Below are 24,508 nucleotides of genomic sequence, written 5' to 3'. Positions count from 1 at the left end.
TCTCCGTGTCTTGTAGCACGTCATTGACTATCCTGACGCTGTTGGAAGCCGTCCTCCAACACTTCTGCTCTTCCACCCTCTGTTTACAGCAAGGTAGGGGATCCACGTTTGATTCTCTGTTTCTACAGAAGCTGTTGTGGAGACACAACGCCACGTTTCTTTCCAAATCTTCTTTCAGCATCTCTGCCCTCTCACTTCCACTACGCTCGCTCGTCCTGGAAATTCTTTTCACAGCGGTGGTCACTGCATTCCGATGGGTCACGAAAGCTCGCTTGAAAGCTCCTGCCCCAATGTCCAGCTGATATTCACTGTACACTCTGCCATGTTTCGACATATGCTTCTTCGCATACTCGTACAACCATGCAGTCATGTTAGCTCTGAACCATGGCATCAATCGTTTTCTTGCCCATATCTTCTTCACTTCCATCGGAATGTTTAGAACTTTGCACATTGTCTCAAAAAGATCTAAATCTTTTAGACAATCTAATTTCTGCAGTTGTTCTCTCGTCGGTGCCTCCTGTCTATTATTTTCTCTCACATGAGCTTCCAGCCATCGTATCGCCATCATAACTCCCACTATCACTATTGTTATGGGCTGTGATGAATCTGGTAAACCCATGGAGAGCAGCTCTCCAGAGTCCCAGATCAACACCAGATTACTACGCTTGGGATACCACCAGGTCTGCAGCAAGCAGTGGCAAGGAAACTCGTCATGTGTCAACATGATGCTCCTCCAATTCCGTTTTCCCGAAGCTTCCAGCAATGGCTCCACTTCCATCATCACTCGGTGGATCTCATCATTCTCATCTACTGCATTGTAATCTGTGACAGTTGATCCTCTCTGTTTCTGTTTTTCAAAGTCACTGAAGTTCCCGCTCACATATCCCATGAACTTCTTTCCTAGTATTGACTCCAACTCCTCTTTGGTTCTTTCTGGAACTGCTGAGAAAATCTTACACAGTAACTCGTAAGACTTTTCAGACATTCTTGCCAACCTCACGCACTTCGGCACTGAAAAGGCTTGATCCACAATCGTTCTTGTACTCTTCACATCCACAGCTACGAAATGTACAGGATACTTGCTCTTGCACATTGGAGCCAACGTTGAACCCACCAAATATCGTGCTCCTGATGGTCTACAATAAGTTTCGCTGTGTCTGATGTTCATCTCCGTTTCGATTGCTTCCCTCCATTTTCCTATATACTTCTGCTCAGTCTGCAGAACTCCTGGGAATACTTCTACGCTGATGGCTGTGACCATCTCATGTTTCTGTTCTAGATTCAATAGTGACTCTAAAGAACCAAACATGCTGTAGAATCCTAGTGCTGTCACTAGATTCACATCGGTTCCTCCATGGCAATCTGCTATCAGTTCCGTTTCCGTTCTTGCTTTCATCACTACATTTCCAAACAATACCGTCAACTGCTTGTGTTGTTTCTCCAGGGTTTTCACACAGTCTAGACTTCCACAAACGTGACCCTCTAGTCCACAGACTTCCGCCAGACAGCTACCAGGTTTGACCCAGTCTTCTGGTCCCCAGCCAGGCAACTCCACTCTATCTTCTCCGTTGCTCTTAGAGGCTGTTGTCATCACATTATATATGATGTTGAGGTCACGCAGGTTACAGTCCACATTCAGTTCCCTCTGTATGTCCTGTGTCGCCCGTAATATTGAGTCAGCGTTGGGACTAGGACACCACGATGGCTTCATCAATTCCCACACTGCCATCAAGCTCGTTCTCAGTAATTCATCTGAGAATCCCAACCCAAATTCCACTCTCTTGTCGGATTTTGGTACTGAAGGTGCAGTCACCTCTTCTTCCAAGACCAATCCCAATTTGGCCTGTGGATTGTTAACGCTCTTAGTCGTCACAATTCTGGACGTCCAGAATCTTAGTAACACCGCCTGCTCATAATCAAAGAAGCAATCACGTATGTCTTCACTCAGGAAAGGATTGTATGCCATCCCTATAATCCCGGATACATAGCTATATGACTTCTTCTTGATCGGTCCACAGTATTCACTGGATTTCGGCAATGCTCCCATAGATTCTTTAGTGAGCCTCAACTCCTTGTTTGAGAATCTCCTGATCTCGTCTATCTTTTTCATGGGTTCCAATTCTTCAGGTTCTTTCATGTTCACCCTCATCGGTTTACTTTGCTGCATATCCAGCATTGCTAGCAAGAACATGGCTTTCGTTCGCTCATCGCCTTCCTTCAACATTTTAACACAAGTGCTTAATGCAGGTACTGAAATCTGCTCTATCAGGAATCGAATGAAACAGAGAGCGTCTCTCCGCTTTGCACACGCTACTGCTGCTCCCTCCTGGACTATCAGATCCCTCAGATTCGTCATAAGGAAAACTTTTTCCTCTTTTGATCTCTTCCTTTCTTCTGAATCATATTCTTCGCGAGTCAGTCCCATCATGCACCAGGCGAGCCTGAGTTGTAGTTCCGTCCTTACGTAAGGTACTGCCACGAGAGCATGTATTCTTGGCGTAGTCCTCATTTCCTCTTCGAAATACCTCAATACTACTGCTTTCCATGGAAGGCTCACCAACTGCTCGATCGTCTCCGCCTGTATGTCAGACGACGCCAAAGTTCCGTACGCCTTCTGCTTGAGGGTGGTGCCTTGCAACATTGTTTCCAGATAACCCTCCATGGCTTTTTCCTCTTCCAGGGCCATTACATGCCCTCTAGCCGAGTTTCGGTATTCCAACATCTCCATGTATCCACCGGTGGGTTCATCTATCGACACTGTCTCAGACACTGTCAGTCTGTTGTATTCCACTGGTGTTAGTTGTCCTGCAACACTTCCCTTTCCATGACTCATGGGAGATGGCTTGAAGTCCCTCATTTTACTCTCTCCACATTGACTGAGTATTTCCATTTCTAAAGTCGCTCCAGTCAGAGTGCGGTCACTCCTTTTGGATTTATAACCAGTTGACTTTAACCCCGCCATGAGAATGGGTGGCACCATCGCTATATCAGTTAATATTCTATCTGTGCCAGACAATTGGTAATCACCTTGCCCCAAATCCATGACTTCCTCAACTCGTTTTCTTTTCGCTGAGTTACCAGCTTTCATCGATATTTCCGAATCCACTTTCGTCTTTCCAATCCTCTTCGGCATCACTCTGCTGCCTAACTTCATTTTCATCTCATTGATTTTATCAATCACCATTTTCGATCGCATCGTTCCTCTCCTGGTCCTTGACAGGTACACCACCTCTCCTTCATTGTTCTGCGGTGTTATCTTGATGGGAGAATTCGCTTCACTCTCATCAGTGGCTGAGTCGATCAATAACTCACTCAGTCTCCCTTCACACTCATCAAGCTTGTCAAGTACTTCTCTCATCAAGGGTTGATTGAGACCTGTTTTGAGAATGGACTGGGTCCCATAGCTCTGAATCACAGTCCAGATTTCTTCCATGAACGCCACTCTGTCCAGCTTACATCCCGTCCTACTCTCGTGGTCTCCGTGATGTACTTCCCATTCTTCTTCGGGTAGCGTTCCCAAGAAAGGTACTCTGGCTGAGGCCTCTATTCTTCTCCTCCGAGGTGATTCCATGAGGATTCTCTGATCGTTATTTCTTGTATTGCCAGGAGAGCTGCTCTCCGGCAAATTCCGTTTCATTTCCTCAAAGGCTGACGGAGGTTCCAGTGTCGAGATGCCTTCATCCGCTGGCTCAGTCGTTTCCAACGTGTCTGCATTATTCTCAAGATCACTGAAGATATTGAAATCCAGGCTGGATGTTCCTCCTGTCGATGCCCTGTCGTCTTCCCCACCAGCTTGATCTTGTTGCATGGGTTCTTCCGTCTGACGGTTTCCACCCTGTCCGTCATCTCCTTCTGACTTGTCCCCATTCGAGTTCGATGGTCCTTGTTTGTCATCATCAGCTTCTTCCTGGAATCTCGGTATGAGCAATGTACCGGCTGATTTATCTTCCTCTTCTCCATGGACCACTTTAGTTTCTTCGCAGCCGAAGGGTGCTAGGAAAATTCTCGTCTGCAATATTCCCGCAACTTTCATCTCTTTTCTCACACTGGTCAGGATTACTGAGGCTTCAGGCAATTCAGCCCTGCCTCTCATCCTCATTGGAGCTGAGCCTAGTCGTCTCCATTCCTCATCAAATCCTTCAGGCTTGGGAGTAGCGGCGTTGCTTATTCGCCTTCTCGTCGCTTGATCCGTGTACGCAAATCGTGTGTACTGTAACACGGCGGCATTTCTCCCCACGAAGTATGGATCCATCGTCACCGAGAAATTCCCTACTCTCCTTTCATTGGTTTCGAATGCTCTCAACCTAGGAGTTTGTACTACGGAGACTGCTCCGAGCAACATCCTTCTTATCAGAGGGAATTCAGGGATTGCTTCGGGTAGCTTCTTGTAATCGCCCCAGTCCTTCGTCTCTTCTCTCACCTTGTGATACGCTGCTGTGAGACGAGGCACTCTGGTCATTTCGCCATTCGTTTTGTCATAGGGCCTCAGATTCCAAAGCTTTGGAAACACCTCGATGTGCCCTCTTTCTACTTCTCCCATGCGGTCACAGAAGTGATCGTCAAAATTGATGACTGTCATCTCTGGCTCCGATATTTTCGCAAATAACAGATCTTCACTCATGAGCTCTCGCAATGCGTGCTGCTCACACCAGTTCAGTGTACTACCGTCCACTGCCGATATGAGGTTCAGGTGCAACACCGACCTCCTATATGCTTCCACTTTAACGTCAGGGAACGCAAAGGTGACTGCTGGTCCATAGATCACTGTCACGAACTCCGTGACTCCTCTGATCAGTGCCAAGGGATCGATTCTCATAGCTAAGCTCAAATCTGTTAACAGCGGCATGCCTCCAACATGTCGTCTAACATCTTCCTCTCTTTCAATTGTCTCGTCTTCTCCGGTTCCAAAGCGATTTTGCTGCAAGAGATACTGGATAAGAGTGTGTCTCAGGTCTCTTATTTTGTTCCACGAGTCTGTGGATTTCTTCATATCCAGATTCCTCACTCTCTCTTTCATCTGCTCTGGACAACGTGCCAGTTTCATCAGCCCTCCCAAGTTTCCGTGGGTAATTGCGATCAATGTCAAAAGTCCATCTAGTCGCAGGTTCTGTATTCCATCCGTAAGCAGTATCACCGGTCCTTTCACGAAATTCTCCGCTCCAAATGTCACAAACAGGGCTATTAATTCCACTATCGATACTTTCACTACCGCTTGGAGGAATTCCTTTATCAAGTAGTGCGAGACTTTCGGGTAGACTTTTGCCAAGAAGGACGCGGTCCATCCGGCTCCCAACCCTTCTAGCATGCTGTCTGTCCTTTCAAATCCCTCCTGTCCTTTCACTTCCTGGGTCCAGAAGGTTTCCAGAGTAATCTGACACATTCTGTTCACGAACTCAGCTGTCTTTTCTCCGGCATTTTCCGCCAGGTTCACCTCCTTCAACAAGTAGGCGTGCATCTTAGTGATCATTACTGGGCCTTGCTGAAAAGCATCTGCACCCAATGCCGCTACTCTCGGATTCAGGTGTAGCCACTGGTTTGCTTCCGGCTTGGTTCTCAGCACCATCGCTTCCAGATGAGCTCTCGTCTCCAGTGAATTCTTTCTTCTCGTGTCTTCACTCGCCACTTCCATTGCTCGGAACCACAAGTCGCTGGACATTGCCGTAATCACTCGATGGTCGTCATCTATTCCTGGTTTCAGTTTGAGTTGCCGACTGAAGTTGGACAGTTCCAACCCCAGCACTTCGTCCAACACCAACATGTGTAGCGCGTGGTCCTTGAACCCTCTCATCGCGTTTGAGATATCTGACCATACTGCAGGCAGTTCAGCCTTAAGTGGCCTCAGGTTCTCCATTTCTATCATGCGATTCGGGGCTGATGTGATCACATCATATTTTCCCTCCGAAAGTAAGGCTACCATTGCATACACAAATTTCAGTCCATCCGGGAGATATGCATATCCCGGAGACAACGCAAATACTACTCTCAACGTCACTTTGTTGAATGTTCCCTCCTTTGTCGCGTCTACCACTTCACCCATTGATTCTAGGATGTCTTTTATCGCGGGCCATACTGCGTTTTCTGCTGTTGCAGGATCTCTGAGCCTGCTCAGAAAACCTCTACTGTGTAGATGGTCATTGATGCCAGCAAACACAATCGTTATCGGGTTCATCTCTGTCTGCCTCTGTACCCCTATAGCCAATGACACTGATTGCAATAGGTCTAGGTCAACTGCGGCCAGCATTATGACGTCCGGCCAAAACAAAGACTTAGAGGTGTACACGAACTCTGAATTCGCTACTACCATGATCTTGGCCTTTCTCATTTCTGCTTTGTCGTAGGCGGCGAAGACGCTCTCATCTTTCTTTATTGCTGTCAATCCGCCATATCTCTGGGCATCACCATCTTGGTTCACTTGTTTTGGGTATACTCTCTCCTTCACATGACTAGGTGGTGTCGTCAGTTGCTTGAATATCTTCACGTGTTGTCCAATTGGCGCTCTCACCGTCAGGAATCTTCCTGGCCTTTCCTCACGATTCCTCTCCTCATGGTTCAATCTGACATCCTGCAACGGTCTTGCATTCACAGGTCCCATTGTGTTATTGGAGGGCAGTCCTTCCAAGTCAGCAAATCTTAAGGCTGTCGTGGAGCTGAAATTTATGCTAGCGGCTATCAACCAGTCTACGCCGGTTATTGAGTATAATCTGCTGACGGATAGCGTCGCTCCATTTAGCATCCTCCTTGCATCTTCGATGAAGCTTACTTTCTGCAGGTCCAGCTTCATCAGTTCTTCTTTGTATATGTGCCAGGGAGACGGCATGGGTCTAGACCATAACAATGAGCCTCTGTTCGGTCTCTCTTCTCGACTGCTACTCGTTGTCTCCGATCTAGTGGACGTGCCTGCTACTCCTTCGTTTGGTTGGTTGACGGGTCCTATCCTTCTCCTAGGATGAATTGTCCTCCTCGTCGGTGCTTCTCCCAACCGATCCTGCACGTCAGTTCTTCGACCTGATTCGCTGGAGCTTTGTTGCCGGTAATTTATTGCGGCTGGGACTGTACCCAAACGCGTTTCCAGGTTAGGAGGCACAAAGGTAGTGATCACCGTATCATTCACCGTTCCCTCTTCCTTCAGTACTCCTGTGTCAGAGAGTTCTGCTTCTAACTCGTCCAACCGTTCTTGGAAGACTCGATTCAACCAAGCTTGTCCCTCAATTGTGTCAAAGTGGATGCCATCCGAAGTCAGTCTGGCTTGCTCCATGGCTCTCAACTCGTGTTCAATGTCCATAAGGATCATTCTTCCGGCATTTCGATTTGCTAGGTTTCTTAAGATGTTGTTCCATCTCATGACTCCCTCGTTGTGCCTTCTTCCTGATGCTGTCAGGTTTCTTGCGTTCATTGGCACCGTGCAAACGGTCAGTACCGCGCAACTGAACTTCTGCCAGAGAGTGGTGAACAAACACACCATCATTGATTCCCACTGTGCTTCCTGCTCGTCTGATCCTTTGGAGATATCATTCGTCCCAACTAATATCATCACACTGGGTATCCTCCCGGGATTCATCAGCTCCACCATCCGGTATAATTGGGCAATTGTCGCGCCTCCAAAGGCCATCACCGTGGTGACCCATGAGGTCCTCAAATTCGTTAGCACTCGGACTAAGCTGTCTCCCAATATCAGGTGAGATGTCCCGAGTGGTGGTTGCTGCAGGTTCACAGCCGGGCTCCAGGTAGCTCGATTGAAGCAGGCTCTCGGATCTGTCTCCGGAACTCCCGTGAAATTATACTTTAATTGATTATTCTTCTGCACATCCATTACACGAGACACTTTCTTCGCTGGCATCTTCCTTACTTTTCTCTCTGTGATCTTCGAACTCCCCCTGAGTGGCGTCACGTCACTTATCCCTTGTCTGATTATTGTCTGGGAGAGTTGTACTCTGCCCGTATCGTCAATCGTTCCATAGGGTGCAGTCACCCCGGAACCTGGTGCATTCTTGTTAGCGACCAATCGTCCAGCGGTCTCTATCAATTTTCTCACTGTCTGTTCTACGACGGGATCACCCAAGGTGTCACTAGGATCCGGGATTGTTACTCGGTTCGTCTCTGCTGGAAGCCGTGTCTCCGTTGTTTGACTCATTTCTCGAGGTGTCAAGAGCTCCATCGGGGATTGCCCACGAGGAATATCCCTTGCAGGTATCACTTTCTCAATGGACGTCGTCAACGCCACCTGCTCCGATCGCTCTTTGTATTCCTGCCTTGAGCGTTCGATCTCTTGACCCTGCTTTTTGTTGCAGTCTTCAAACAACTTTCTCCACATGTCCCGGTCTTCCTCCATCGCCAGCATGGTCTTCGTCATATCGTCTAACTCCTTCTTCGTACTTCTCAACTGATCGTTCATCTCGTCCAGATCTTGTATGGTTTGGTTCGTCTGAACCTTTTGTGTTACTTTCGCCCCTTTTGGTGGCACAGCTACTCTCAGTGGTGAACCAGACGAGGTCGCCTCGCTGTTCATCTTCCGATGCATTCTCGTCAGCCCAGGTTTAGGCTTAGAGGGCATTGGCATCTCACCTGGTTGGTATGTCCTAGAACTTCCCAACCCAGGCTCATTCGCCAAGTCACTCCCTGAGAGAGCCCCGTTTCTCCACCTCATCACTCTCATGTTCGGGCGGTCTAGTACTCCTCTCTCTCCATATGCTGCCATCAACAGGACTTCCGTGGGGCGGTCCCCACGGTTGTCGTGCCCCAAGATGTTAATCAGGGCGGTCAGCAACATGACCACCTCTGGGTCCTCCAGAGCGAAGTCTCGTTCGATCAGCCGACGATAGATCGCATCTACCATCGGTCCTACATATGCCTCTGCCAGGTCCATCAATTCATCCAGGTTGAAATTGTCCATACTGTTCTTTCCAAGTTTGATTTGATTTCGATTTCAAGTTTTGACTCAAGTGAGCAATTAAATGATCAATCAGGATCTAGAAAAGAAATCACGAATGTCACACTTGTCAATTTCACCCTAACATACATCGTTAAAATTTGCTTAAAGACAGTTCAGATAAAAAGCTATTTATCCTAAAGTTTATTAAAATCAATTGGTTTCTAAAATTTTGGAATTCGACCTAAGATTGGACAGTCCAAACTTTGGATCTATTCCCAAGATCGTCATTTAGTTGTTCATGGTCACTAACCCCTACTTACCCATGATCTTAATAACCTAACACATAACATAACATAACATAACATAACATGACACACATATCACATATTACATGTAACTCGGTCTTTGGCCTAACACCCTCTCGCTCATCACTCAGCCTATACTTAAGTAATATTTCTTATGTAGATACACTTGTATGTTCGTATCAGAGAATATCACGTGTACAAGCGCGTATAATTCCCGAGGATGCAGTCTTCCTCTATTTGGATCGTACACTGGAAGCGAAAGCTCCTTCACGTCCATTTCCACAAGGAAGTCCCTCAGCCTCGTCAAAGACAAGACAAGATTTTCTGGGTCCACGTGTTGCTTCTCTGTCGCCCTCGTTACCAAGAAGCATAAGTACTTTCCCGGTATCTGCGACACCGCCGGGGTTAAGGCTGCTACGCCCCCTATCCCTGGTCTTTGCTTCCAAAGGAATTCCACGTTTTTATATTCCCTCTTAAAATCTGCCGCTAGCGCCGTCCTAAAACTCATGTCTGCGGTGATAGCTACCGCACATGTTCTGTTTGTGAGTATGAAATCACTGTCTGTTAGTATTATGTTACTAGAATATTCATTTGGTAAGTTAAAATATGACTCAACTACCCTGCCTATGTCAGGTTTCTTAGGTTCTTCACCTGTTTCTGCTTCTAAGTTTCCTGTCTCTCTTGCTATTCTCAATTTTTTTATTATCAAGTTTTCAGTGTGGGTAAGTCCTACCCCCACTCCCCGGACAAAAATATCCATCGGCGTCCCCGTCGATCGCATACCGGGTATTAAGTCAAGATTAGAAGCTGGAATGAGAAGTTGTCCTTCCTGGGCAGCCCAGGAAGGATCATCTCGTTCGGTCCTAATGTATTTAGCGCTTTCGCGATCTACGTCTTGAATCGTAACGCTGGTCTTTTCAGGGTCTGATGTCATTTCGTTCAGCCACTCTAAGACACGCAGGTTCGTCAGGTCTTGTTCATTTGACTGCTGTTGCTCATCGTTGAACTCCACCTCGGGTTTCGACCAGTCGTCAACCCACTCATCGTTGTGGTCATCGACTATGCCAATGTCCTGTGACACTGTTATTTCCTCTAAACCCACTACTTCCTCCACTATTTTCTTTAGATCTATCCTATCCACTACAAAGTCGTCACCGTAAGGATTGTATTTCTTTCTTAGTCTCGTCCCGTCTTTCTGACGAGTCTGCATCGTGAACGGAAGATCTGGTTCCATGTTCTTGGGAACCTCTGTCTGTACGGAATCCTGCCAATCTTCCTCTGCGTAGGGCAAGGTTTCATCGTCCGCTTCGATCTGTTCGTTTGGATCCAGGTCCAATGGTGTATCCGTACCTTCCTCTACGACTTCGTTTCCATCGTTCTTCTCCCTGGTGCCTTTTTCATTGACCTCACAAGCAGGATCCATCATTAGATAATCCCCTTCTTCCATGTCTGCAGGTATACACCAGTCTTCTGTCGATGGATTGTGTGGCTTGATGTTCTCGTAGTGGGCGGCTCGGCCAGTACTCAGTCTGTAAAAGCGTCCCTCTTGGTGCACCTCTGTAATCATGAAGGGTCCCCTCCACTTCTTCAGAAGCTTTTTTGTCCCTTTCGGTGGTATAACGTTCTGAAATACCCATACGTAGTCTCCCACCGAGTAAGCCTTGGCACCAGCTGCTTTCTTGTCGAATCTTTTCCTCTGCCTTGCCTGTGCCTGCTGAGTGTTTCGTCTACACAAGTCGTTCAACTCCTGTTGGCGTCTGATCACATCCCTTACGTAGACCTGTGGGGATGTTTTCTTTCCCTCATACTCTGGGTAGAAGAATGTCAAGGGTAAAGATTTCTCGTGTCCCGTCAGCATCATGTGTGGACTGACTCCAGTGGTGGAGTGTTGCGTGCTATTATAAGCTCCCATCACCTGTGGAAGGTATCTGTCCCAATCGGTCATATACCTGGAACAGTATACTCTCAGCATCGATACTAACGTCCTATTCTGTCTTTCCACTAAGCCATTCGTCTGAGGGTGGTATGTCGTGGAGTGAGCCTGAGCGACCTGTGACCGTCTCATAAGCTCTTTCGTAAGCTCGCCTACGAAAGCCGTTCCATTGTCCGATTGAAACGTCATTGGACATCCGTGTCTTGCTATCCACGTATTGATCAGGTGGTCGCATGTCTCTTCCGCTGAGGCAGTTATGCAGGGCACGGCCTCTGCATACTTCGTGAAGTGATCTATCATGACCAAGACTTGGTTGTAACCGCTGTCTGTCATGCATATCTTCTGGTGATCTATCTGCACCACCTCGTTGAATTCAGACGATTCAATTGATTGTAAAGGAAATCGCAACTTCCTAGGATCCTTGACCTGTTGGCATGACAGACATGCTGTCACCCATTTCTCGCATGCCTTTTTCATCCCAGGCCACTCAAAGCGCTTCAGGATCCTCTGATACACTTTGTCGATCCCTTGATGGCCCATCTGATCATGCGACCTGAATAATAGTTCTGTCTGATAGAGTTGCGGCAACACTATCGCGTTATATTTGTATAAGACCTTGTCTTCTTCTCTTCTCCTGCAAGCCACGATCCCGTCCTTGTTCAGATATAATCTCCCCTCCTTCTGCATGAAGTATTGTCTCAGGATCCTATAGCTGTCTTCTTCCAGGTCACCTTTGTCAGGTGCACCGTTTTCTATCCACCTTTTTAGGTTGCTTGTCATGCGATCATTTCTCTGCGCCCTTAGAAGGTCCGAGAGTCTGTATCTCGCCTTCAAGTACGTCTTCATGACTCTCATCTGACTGTTCAGCTCGTTGGGCTGATGTGTGTCTTCTTCCATCTTAACGCACCAAATCTTCGCCAACGGTTGTGTTTCTTGTTGAAACGGCTGAAGATCAGTCCTGACTACCTCTTTCTGCGGCAACAGGCTTATCGAACGTTTCGATACCGCTATCGTTTCTAAGTCATCCGCTGCGTTGTCAAAGACTCTTTCGCTTGGTATTAGGTAGCGATCACTGTCAGGATCCTGGTACACCTCTCTGTCCAGGTTTCTCGCCCGAGTTTCCACTAGTAGCGTGTGTATCGCCAATTCTGACAGTTCCGATCCCGAGGTCGAATCCCTGTCTGAATAGGTTTCCATTCTCGAGCTTTCTGACTTATCATCCGTCGAAGGTGTTGTGCTGGAGACTGCACGCTCCTCCAGATCATGTCCGTATTTCCTTCGCATCCATCTGAACTCCCCGTACAAAACTTTGTTCTCTAGGTCCTGTTTCTCATCAGGAATTTTCTCGTCTATCTCGGACTCCCCGGACAAATTCACTTGTCCCGGGTGTTGATCTTGTGATTGCTGGTTTCTCTCCTCATCCTTCTCCCCGGACAGATAGTCTTGCAGCAGATTTTGTTCTACCTCTTCACCCTCTTTTTCCCGGTCTACAAAGGTGACGGTTTTCTTTCGCTTGCTGCTCCCCTGTTCTTTCCGTCCGTAAGAAGTACTGGTTAAAATCTCTTGGGGTATTGAGGATACTAGTTGCTGAACTATTGTCCTACAATCCCTCTTGTTCTCCTCGTGCTGTTGTCTGGACGGCATGATCTTCACTTTCTCACTGACTGTTAGCGATGCCACTGCTGCTGTCCACTCGGGGTCATCTCTGGTCACTTCTCTTTCTAACAATCCACCCAGCATCCGCATTACTTGTGGTGTGACTTGCACCGTTTTATCCAATAATGAGAGGCTGTTTATATTCATGCGAGAGAGTTCTTGCTGGACCAGGTTCGAGCGCAGCAACAAATCTAAGGGGACTGGATCCTCCTTGGACAGGATCTTTATCTCAGCTGCTTTCTCTACAGGTAACTCAGGATGCCCTGGAATTGGATGTCCAGACTTATCCAGCCATCTCGTTAAGGGAAGCGCTTCATAAGTTTCTTTGTCCAGAAACGAGAATCCCTCCTTTACTTCCGCCTGATTGGCCTGCTTCTGCTCCAATCTTTCATAGAACTCAGTTTTCTTGCTGAGACTGTCAGCATTCTGATGTTTATCACGCATCCTATGTTCGATTATCATATGGTAGCCATCCAATCTGACTATCCATCTACCAATATAACTCTGATCCATCGAGTAGGTCTTCAACCAGGATAACGCTCTGTTGTCCACGCGCAACTTGAAGGGAGCGCTCCCCAAGTATGCACGGTACTTTTCCACGAAGGTGACTACTGCAAACATTTCTGCTTTCGGTGCGCCATATTTCATCTCTGTGTCACTCAAGACCTTGCTGCCGTATGCAATGGGACGGAGGACTGTTCTTCCGTTCCATTCTTGCTCTTGATGCAATATTCCTGAGATGGCCACCACCGATGCGTCTGTGTCAAGAACATACATGCCCTTTTCTGTAGGCATGCCTAGCACTGGCGCTTCGCACAGTTCCCGCTTTATGTTCTCGAAAGCAACTTGTGCTTCATCGTTCCATTCGAACTTTTTCCCTTTGTTGCGCATCAGCTTCTGCATCGGGTACACCTTGTCCGCGTATCCTTTTATGAATTCTCGGTAGTAATTGGCAAACCCTAGGAAGCTCATGAGCTGTGTGTCCGTTCTAGGAGCTTTCCATGTCAGCACAGCCTCTACTGCTTCTGGATCTGGCCTCACACCATGCCGGTCCACCATTCTTCCCAGGTACTTGATCGAATCCCTAAGGATTTCACATTTCGATGGTTTGCATTTCAAGCCTGCTCTTTTCATACATCCGAAGACCTCATCGAGTCGATCAATGTGATCCTCCAGGGTTGGTGTCGCTATGACTACGTCATCCACGTAGCACATCAAGAGATTCCCGTACTTTTTGGTCACTCCTGTCAAAGCCTGAGCCATCAGCCTTTGAAAGGTTGCTGTTGCATTGCACAAGCCGAAGGGCATCCTCTTCCACTGGTACAACCCCAATTCGCACGCGAATCCGGTTTTCTCCCTGTCCTTCTTTCGCAGAGGAACCTGCCAGAAGGCAGAACCCAAGTCCAATGTGGTGAAGAACTTTGCATCACCAAGTTTGGATAGGCTCTCGTCTATTCGCGGTATCGGGTACGCATCTTTAATCGTTACCGCGTTCAAGTAACGAAAGTCGCAACAAAATCTAAGCTGCCCCCTTTCTTTTTCGCCATTACTACTCCGCAAGCCCATGGTGATTTCGAGGGTTCTATCATGTCGTATTCAAGCAACATTTCTATTTCCGCTCGGCACGCTTCCGATTTATGTGGCGTCATTCGCCTTGCGCCTTCCCTATGGGGAACGGCACCCTCTTCTAGTTCGATTTCGTGTTCGACGAAATTACAGCAACCGATGTCCGCCTTATGTTTTGAAAATACCTCGGCGTTCCGATTTAGGAGGTCCCGCAATTTTTCAAAATCTCCCTCACCTATTTTTCCTTTTAAATGTTCTATTTCTGGCAAAACCGGTTTGTCAGAATCTAGTTCATATGACGAGGGGCGTTCCGGAAAATTCGAGCAGCTTGATAAGCCGTCGTCCGTTTCGGATTTCATTGAAAACAATTTACGAATAGATTTTAATTCATTAATTCTCTTTAAGATTTTATCTTTATTTGCATGATAAGGACAGTCTTTCACACTATATTTCTTCAAGTTTTGTGTCTCTTCATAGTCGGTCCTCATCGGCAATGCGTAACCAAGCTTCTTTCCACGCTGGATTGAAACCGTGGTGTCCAGTGTGTTCAACAACACACTGACACACAGTCCGTTTCGCGTTACCGAGAAGCTCCGGCCTAAAATCACCGAACTCTGACTATTTGGATTCGGTACTAAGCAAACCTGTTTGCTATCACTTAACGAATTTAAATTTCTCATTCTAAAAATCGCTACTACAGCTTGTCCTGGTTGTAACTTTACTTTTCTATCCAAAAAAACTGGTACCTTATTTTCATCTGTTATTATCCTATTAATGGGTCTCTTAACATACTTTCGGTCCGGGTTTCTAATCCGTATTAGACCGTTGTTTAAGTCAATCATCACGTCAAAGTTCCTGACAAAATCTCTGCCCAAGATGAATTGGTCGGCGTCGTCCAGATTCTCTACCACCAGGAAGCTCATCCAAAGGTTCCGTCCTCCCATGTGAAGGACCGTCACCGGTGTTCTTCCGGCTACGTAGATAGCTCCTCGATTTGCAGCGGCTAGTCGGAGATTCGTAGGAATCAAATCTTCCCGCGTGAAGCCCATTCTCTCCCAGGTTTTTATCGGCATCACACTCACCACCGCGCCTGTGTCCAGAAGCCCTGTGACTCCGATTTTTGTTCCGTTGGTGTCAAGCAGGTGTGCTGTCACATCTGCTTCATATCCAATATGTACCGCGTCTTGTTCCATCATGGCGTCATGGCCTATCCTGCGGACTTTGAGTTCCTCTTCACCCAAATAGATCTGCCCCATTTGATCATCATCTGTTGTTATGTAAGTCCTGGTGTAGATGCTGATTCCATCCACGTTCAGCATTATTTGATACGGCCCATAGACCTCCAAGTAGCGTCCATGAAGTTTCTTCATGCGAGGGCCACCCGTCGTTAGTAGTGCTCGCACAGCTCTCGACTCAGTGCGTGGCTCCACCTGCCTCAGATAATCTGCATATGTGTCCAAATGCATTAAAGTGAACTCTGATGGTTCACTCAAATTTCTTATTACCTGGTGTCCAGCCACTGAGATTATCGACTGTATCTTCTTTCCTTGCGGCGCCATGCCGAACCTCTTACCGGAGATCACTTTAAGTTTCATATCTAAACTGCTTGGTGTTTTCGTCTCCTCGAACTCCGTTGCTTCGAAGGTATTCAGTTGCTCCTGAAGCTTTTCATTTTCCAGTTCAAGTTTCACTTTTTGTTCGATCTCTTTCGTCACCAGTTCCTGTTGTACTCTATTTAGAGCATCCTTTGCGGCTGCCTTGTAATCGATCTTGAAGTCATCGGCCGCAGTTGCTGGTTCCGGTTCACATGCTTCTCCTGTTACCGCTTGCATTTTCTTTGCCGCCAGCTCTTGAGGTTTGTCCTTCCTGCGTGCCTCTGCTTCGTTTAAAAGTCGAGCCTTGCTTGCTTTCACTCCTGATAAAGCTTCTTCATGCCTTGGATGCTTGATGTCTGCCACTGCATCCCAGAATTGTGGACAGTCTGATTTAAAATGACCTTCCAAGTTGCAAAAGAAACACCTCGGGCCGAATTTCGCAATTACTCCTCTCATGAAATCCTCATGTTCCAACTCTGACGCATCTTCGTCCTCGAGGCTAAAGCCTATTGCTTTCATGCCTTGTTTATAAGCTGGGCATGCTGACACATGATGGTCTGTTGAACTACAATTAGCACAAGAGCGTCTCTTGTCCATATCGTCCCTCGGTTTGTACCAATTGTTCCCTTGGTTCGCTGGTCCGTTGTTAAAATTGCCATAATTGTTCTTGTAATATCCAGATCTCGAAGGAGGTTTCAGCAATAGATACTCTTTCTATTTGAGCCTCAACTCCTCCGGTGTTGGCGCATTAGTTGATAGTGGTGTGTAATGCGTTGCTAGCATCGTACGAAGTTCATCATTTTTTCACACCATCGATGAATTTTGAGGCTACGGCCAGGTTCATCCTTCGGTTTGACTCATCCGGTTGGCTGCGTCTTCTCAGCATTTCCAAATCATCGAGAAACTTGTCTATTGTTTCATCTTCTCGTTGCCTCCGTTTCTCGAAGCGCATCATCGCCTGGTGCCCCTGCACCCCTGATCCGAAACGGTTTAATAAGATTTCGAAGATTTTCTCAGCAGTGTCACGTTGATACTGTTTCTTGGCCATGACACAGTTCAGGGCTGTCCCTTCTAAGTTGCTGGTGAGCGCGCTGCATTCCTGTCTCTCAGACAAGTCTTCTTCCTCGAAATGCAGCTTCATTACCTCTATCCAGGTATCAATACAGCCATCAGATTCGTCTTTGTAGCATCTTGGTTTCTTAAAGACTCTTCTGGACTTTTCACTGCGTTCATTGGTTCTAGATAACCGCGTCAGGAATGTCTCCAAAGACCTGTTCAGGGGTTCAAATGCTGTGGCCATTGCCGTAGCATCCCTTGAGTGTCCCGCCTGAGTGTTCTCACACCTTGTCGAAGGCTCTGTGTGCGGTGCATCCCTGCAATCCGAATCACCTTGAGCGTTTCCCGCTTGGCCCATGTGACTCCTCCTCGGGCTTGTATGCCCCATGTTGCCAGAATCGCTTCTCCCGGTCGCATGTGTGCTTTGCGTTGGTCGTTCGTTCGAGGTTTGTCTGTTCCCCGTTGAACTTGCTCTACTGTTCGGGCCCCATGCTGTATTACCCCTTGTGGCATAGCCTGATGAACTGCCCCTGCCTCTAGTGGATCCATACGTCTTCCTCCTTTGATGTTCATTGAAGTTCACCCTCGGTTCCCTGCTGGGACCTCCCGAGTTCGGCTCTCCTTCTTTTGGTCCACTCTTGCTGCTTAGTAGCCCGTCCAACCTATCCATGATAGCCTGAGTTCGCCTCTCCATCATCGCATCTATCTTTGTGTCAAGAGACCCAAGAGACTGCTCTTGTTGAATTCTTAACTTCTCCATGTCGGCTCTTAAGCGTAACTCCCTCTGTTCCTCTTCTCTTGTCATTCGCGACAAGTTCCTCGTCATATGTTCGTCCGTTCTTTCTTTCAAGCGTTTTTCGCTTCTGTCAACTTCTTGTCTGTTGCGGTTTATTTCTTCCCGCAGACTTTCTCTTTCAATGTGAACTGCTCTTTCTAGTTCACTCATCCTTATCGACATCTGTTCATTTTGTTCTCCTAAACTGCCCACTATGTTGTTTAAGGCTTCCTCTAGTGCTGCCCCATTATCCATGAGTGGCGTCACTAGTGGTGGTGTAACTCTGTCGGTCCCAGGTAGCTTCGTGCTGGTCGAGATCCGGGCCTTGACTCTCTGTCTTGACGCCTTTTCATTATCCATTTCAGGATCCGCTAACGCGTTGCCAAGCCCTCTGGTTCTACTCTCTTCAGGTTGTGGCTCCGAACTTGTCCTAATCGCGAAGTCCTTCGACTGGCCCGGTGTGTTTGCCTCTTTGCTTATCGTTGTCACTACACCAAATTTATCCATGGTTCCAGTCTCTCTTCCGACGTGTGCCTCACTCTCCTGGATCGAACTATTGAGACTGACTTGAGATCCAAAGTCCCCTTGCTCCTCTTCATCCTCTTCCTCCTGGGACTCCCCATCGTTTCCTGCTCCTCCTCCCATGCTGAATGGAAAGATGTTTCCGAAGGTGTTCTTCATTCTTTCTGAGAACGATGATGAGGTTGTTTGTTTTCCAGTTCCGCTTGCCATCATAGTGTTGTCTGTCGGAGATCTTCTAGTTGCCGTTACTTCAGTTGAGATGTCGGACAGTTCCGACATCTCCTCTCGATCCAACGTCCCGGTGGAAGTGGCAAAATCATGGCCTTGTTCTACCGGAGTAGATTCACTCGCCAGCCTTCTGCCTCTCCCTTCCAGTCCATTTACTCCCTGGTTGTCGTTCATGGTATGGTCCGTATTGACCTCCACTTCTAACAGTTCTCTTCGCTCTTCTGAGGTCTTCTGACTTCTCGTTTCAACCATTCTGCCTGAAACCGTCCCCCTTTTGTCAGACCGGGATCGCTTGATCCAATCCACAAAAGGATCGGTCATCGTTTTTCTTTGCTTTTCAGGTATGAATTTCCTAGAGCTATTACCTCGTTTTGGTATCCTCGACTTGTCTAAACTCATTCTTTATTTGTCCCTTCCTATGCCTACTCTTGACTCAATTGCTAGAGACCTTATAGTTTTATTCACAATAATAATGACACAACACAATAAATTTCACCCGATTCTATTAAATAGTGACCACGAATCCCTGTATGTTGTCAGAGTACAGTTTGTATAAAATTTATTCACACTAGCCGATTATCGGTCCAAAGATCTGGAAACTAGCACAATATGATGTTATCAGTCAATTTAAAAGATAGTGTAGTCACTACCCAATCAAGCACAGTTTAGGTTGATTTAAAATCAAAAACAACAACAAAAAAAAATATATATATATTGACACAATATGAATGTATATAAAAAAAACGTATGTGTCTTGTACTCTTAGTCGGTCGCAGTACAATAGTCGAACCTGTCTTTTAAAGAAAAAGCTTTCCCTGCTTGGTGCTGCACCAAACAGACAAAACTTTGAAGGCAGTAATTTTCTCAAGTGGGCGTCTATTGCACCCACCGAGTACTGTGTTACCTATCTGCCTTCGGACTGCCCGAGCTAGACCTACTAAAATCCTCAGGGCAGTCACTTTTCCCAAAAACGTATTATGTTTCAATCCACACCAATGAGTCACGCTCTTTTTAATTTAGACTTAGTGTCGCGAATATCCGAGTTTGGACCTGTTTTGTATTAGTCTGGTTCTTTTTGAGAGGCAAGTTACCAGTGCAGTCACTGATACCTAGCCTGTGTATTAATAACCTAATACCTCTCGCTTTTTAGTCTTTCTTTCGTTTACCTAAGTCCTTAATAAAATAATACCCCTCCGGATTGGCACAAATAGGACCCTTCCGGACTGTCAGAATATAGACCCCTCCGGATTGGGACCCCTCCGAGTTAGTTAATAGTAGACCCCTCCGGATTTGGACCCCTCCGAATTAGCAACTATAAGACCCCTCCGGATTCGGACCCCTCTGACTTCGGAGCCCTTAGCTCTGTCAAAGTAGCTTTTTGTAGTTTTCTTAATTTCAGCTTATACCCCTCCGGATACGTTCTGCGTTGCTATTATGCTGTTTGAATTAACTGGGAAGGGTATAGGGTCCTTTCCTAGACCCCTCCGGGTTGAAGTTAAGGCACTTATTTGACAATTCACACTAACGGTGAAGGGTCTTATCACTTGCCTAATTTCAACTCTATTATGGTTGTCTTGTGCCTTCAGCCCTCCCTTTTTGTCTAGAACTGTCTTAAGTTACTTAGTTCAATCGCTATCAACTTTTGGTAGGGGTATAAGGGTTTTTTAGAAAAATTTATAAAACGTGAAGGGTGTACCCCTCCGGATTTGTGTAATTTGCTAAAAACAATTTCAAAAAATTTTCTCGCTCGCTTTTCCGAAAAATTTCTAATCCTATTAGTAAGCTCAGCTAATTTCTGATCTATTGGTACCAAGATCAACTCGATATGATCAGTAGTTCCAAAGTTATTAACCAAAACGTCTTTTTTCCGAACTCAAAAAATTTTCTCTCTTATAGGTTCCGCCTAACTTTTTCCGCAAATCTGGTCCTTTCGACCTAAAAATTATTGATCCGAGCTCAGAAGGCCTATACTCTTCTAGTTCAATGCAAAAGACCCGATCTAAAACGCTATTGTAGAAAAAATTTGCGAAAAACTATGCTACCTGGACCCCTCCGGATTGATGAATCCACCAAATCAAACACGTTATGTTCGATTTCTCTGCAACCCGGAAGGCTTTCGGGTAGCGGATTTTAAGACTTGTAGATTCACTAGTGGACGTTGTCCGAACAAATATTTTTACTGTCCTACCTCAAAAATTTCAAAAAATTTTCTAAATTTTTAGTGTTTCTTACTATCAAAAATTGGGAAAATTTGGTTTTTGGTACCAAACTAGTTCCAACCACTTCCGAACTAAAGTTAACCGGTTCTACTTGTTACAGTAGTGCAGTTACGATGTAACACACTAACTTAGCGCTTTTTTCCGTTTCAAAAAATATCGATATCTCAAAAATCGCGACTTGTGGGGGGATCAAAATATCGCTATTTTGACCCTAAAAACCGGTCTGTTTTCGTTGTTTTTCACTGAAAAATGATATAAGACTATTAATATAGGCTATATAAGTAATAATATTAGTAATACTATACCCCTCCGGGTTTGTTTAATCTCCGAATTAAGGTGCTTAACTCGGATATTCGCAGTTCGGTGAAGGGTCACTACAGTGCAGCACTGTCGAGCCCCCCACAGATTACTATCCTACTTTTTGTACCAAAAGGGATACAAAACTTGTTAACGATACCCAACAGTCGATTGTAGTTGTCGTTGAGCCTCTTCCTGTTGTTCCCTGTACTGCTTGCCGGATCGGTCTTCACCCCGGACCCTTCCGAATTGAGCGCAAATCAGCTGACTCTTCCGGATTGGGCGCAATTTATCATTAACGTGCTTAAATGCTCAAATAACCCTACAGTACAAGCCTCACAAACGGGCCACAAAATTGATCGTAACGATCCTGACTGATATAAATGCCTGTAACAACAATATATCTATCAACAACAAACGGGGGGGGTTGAATCACATCTTGTCTGGGGGAATGATTTCTACTGATTTTTTACTTTTTTACTATTTTTGGTTTTTTCGGTTATTTTTTTATGTTTTTTGTTTTTCTTGGGTACTATACTACTTTTTGTTTGGTTTTACTTATATCTTTAAGTGTTTTTGGTCACCAACCGCTCAGGGGACGAGGGGACGGCCGATCCCCCCACCCTTCCTGGTTTGTGAATTTTCGGTCTTAACTAGGTTAAAAAACTATTCACGGCAATCCGGAAGGCCTCCGCGTTCCGAACTACCCTTCCGCCCCGGCGGTTTAGGCCTAATAAGGGCGTTAATGTGAGCATCCGCTCGGCGCGGAGTGCTCGTTAACGGTTCTGCCGATCATGATGTTAAAAAAGAATAACACCCAGGAGCGCCATAAAAACATACATGTAACATTCGCCCGGAAGATACATATCGACGGATAACAAAACTAAGTCTTAAGACGACTGGCTAGCGTCTAAACAGAGCTTTGCATGCTTTTCACCGTCTCTACCAAGCCAGTACTTTTCGGTGGTCTTTCCTACATCGGGTCGACAAAAACGTTACTGCTCTCCGGCTTCGACCAGAACGCTCAAATTAACTGAATTACATGCAAAATTAGTGAGCTCATGGCTGGGTCTCAGTATCCCCAGACCACGAGGTCACTCCTAAAAACAGGGCTACTACTTATCATATTACTATTGTTTTTGTTCAGTAGATAAAAATCATCATCTCCATCGAAGATGGATCAACCCTTTCCCCTCTACTTCTAGCTCCTCATTCTTGTCAAAACGAATTAAGATCTTAATTAAATTCAAGTCAGGACATGACGGATGCTAAAATTCAATATAAGTTCATAAAAGTCCACGTCCCGAGACCCTTCCGGATTCTTGAATCCGGTAAATCAAGCTTCTTAATATCCAGTTCACAATAACTCGGAAGGCTGGGTTTTACCCTTCACCGTTGCTCGCAACGGCCTTGCAACTATTGTAACAGCACAATAGTTGCAACTCGGAACGTCCTCTGCTGTTCGATAGTTCGTTGTTGTTTTTTTTTAGTCTCGATTTCGTACTGTTCGTAATCGCAGATAAAGTTGTTCTGTTTCTTTCTGCTATTTTAGCTAAAATGGCCGTCTCTGACGTTTCTCAGAAATATGACGTCATAATTCGAATTTTTAAAAATTAGAATTCCAGAATCTTCTAGCCTTCACCGTTTGGCTAATCGTTCAAATAACGTCCTTATCCGTTCTAAATCGCCAATTCGGAAGGCTTGCTGCTAAAATACCGAATTCTGCAGAGACTGCATTTTGACCATTCTGGTCGAATGTCACAAATCCAGTCTGAAAAAATTCCATTGACGTTTACTCTTTGAATACGTTTGTTTAGGAAGCTAGCAATTAAAGCATTTGCTCCATTTGAAAAACCGAGAGAAAGCATTTTTTCAATTAAAACTTCATGCGAAATAGAATCAAAAGCCTTGGACAGATCTAATAAAGCTGCATGTACGATTTTTTTTGAATCTATTTGATTTCGAATACTTTCTGTCACATAAACAAGAGCATCTTGTGTTGAAATGTTTTTGCGAAATCCGAATTGAAATGGTGTCATTATTTGAAATTTGTCAAGATGTTCTGTTATTTGGGCATGTAAAATTTTTTCAAAAATTTTAGAAAAAGCACAAGTTATTGATATTGGCCGATAATTTTTTGCATCCATTGGGTCATCTTTTTTGAACAAAGGGGTTACGTTTGCTTTTTTCAGTTCGATCGGGAAAATGTTCTCATCTAAGCAAGTATTTATGACAAAAGTTAAATGTGGAACTATAACTGATTGACCGTCAATGATTGCCCAAGCAGGTACGGTACAAGGTCCGAGAGGTTTTCCAACATTGATTTTTCGAACTATATCAAAGCATTGCTTCACTGTAATGTGTTGAAAATGAAAAGATGCAGATTCAGAGGCAGATTTGTTGTAATTCGGAGGCTTTTTAGCGCCGAAAAATTCGCCTAAGTTTGAAAAAATATAATTTAAATGATTGGCAATTTTTTTGTCTTGGGTTATCATTTCACTGAAGGAATTTCGTAGAATTGTAATTCGATGGTTGCCAGAACATGTACCTCTAACTTGGTTAATATATTTCCATTTTTGTTGGATAGTGCTGAGAAGTGAAAAACAATTTTTTGAATGATCGAATTGTTTACTTCTAATCAATTTGCTCATTTGATTACGTAAAAACTGGTACTTTGACCAATTATCGCTTGTGCTTTGACTGCGATATGATCTGAGTGAATTCTGTTTCTTAGTCAACAATTGCTGACATTCTGAATCGAACCATTCCGTTTTCAACACGTTTTTTGGTTTAAAATTACGAACAAATTTTTTTTCGATAGGAGCATGTTGCTGTAGAGCACAAGAAATTAAATAAATCATCGTCGAGAACATGTTTTGTGCGTCTGTACATTGATATAAGAGATACCAAGGAAGAGCGGAGAGTGAATTGCAAAATTCATTTTTCTGATAATTTTTCTTATTGAAAGTCGTAATTATCCTCGGTAAAATTTTGCCGCATTTTATATCCGTCAAAATAAATGAAGCAAAATGGTCGGTTTTATAAGGTGTATCAAAACAAAACTCAATGCCGTTTGTTTCATAGTCACTGATTATGTAGTCGATATGAGTTTTTGTTGAGGAACTAATTCTGGTCTCATCGTTTGGACAAAAAACCTTCAATCCATATGGAATAATTATAGAATCTAAATTTTCTTTTTCTTTGCTATCCAGATAATTTATGTTATAATCACCCAAAAGCGTAATTTTATTAGAAACTGAAAAAGCATTATCTATGTTAAGCGTTAATTGTTCCAAAAAATCAAGATTGGGAATTTCAATTCTTTTGATTTTTTGGAAAAAAATAAATAAACACGTCATATCTCGAAAAGTACGAGGATTGGAGCAGTCATATTTGGAAGCAAGATCCGCAATCCTTGAGTACTGTTAGCACCCAACTACAGAGATAGGAACTTCAAGTTTTGGTTAATTTTGTAATTAGTTTTCTG

General features: G+C 45.2%; 1 protein-coding gene across 1 annotated transcript in view; it reads right to left on the bottom strand.

The window, feature by feature from the left end:
* LOC134845699 (cleavage and polyadenylation specificity factor subunit 4-like) overlaps positions 1-24,508 on the bottom strand; it is a 373,809-nt gene that overhangs the window by 10,527 nt on the left and 338,774 nt on the right. The gene's annotated exons all lie outside the window — the stretch shown is intronic.

Source organism: Symsagittifera roscoffensis, chromosome 5 (assembly GCF_963678635.1).
Source record: "Symsagittifera roscoffensis chromosome 5, txSymRosc1.1, whole genome shotgun sequence".
Taxonomy (NCBI): domain Eukaryota; kingdom Metazoa; phylum Xenacoelomorpha; order Acoela; family Convolutidae; genus Symsagittifera; species Symsagittifera roscoffensis.
This window is presented reverse-complemented; position numbering and strand designations above follow the sequence as displayed.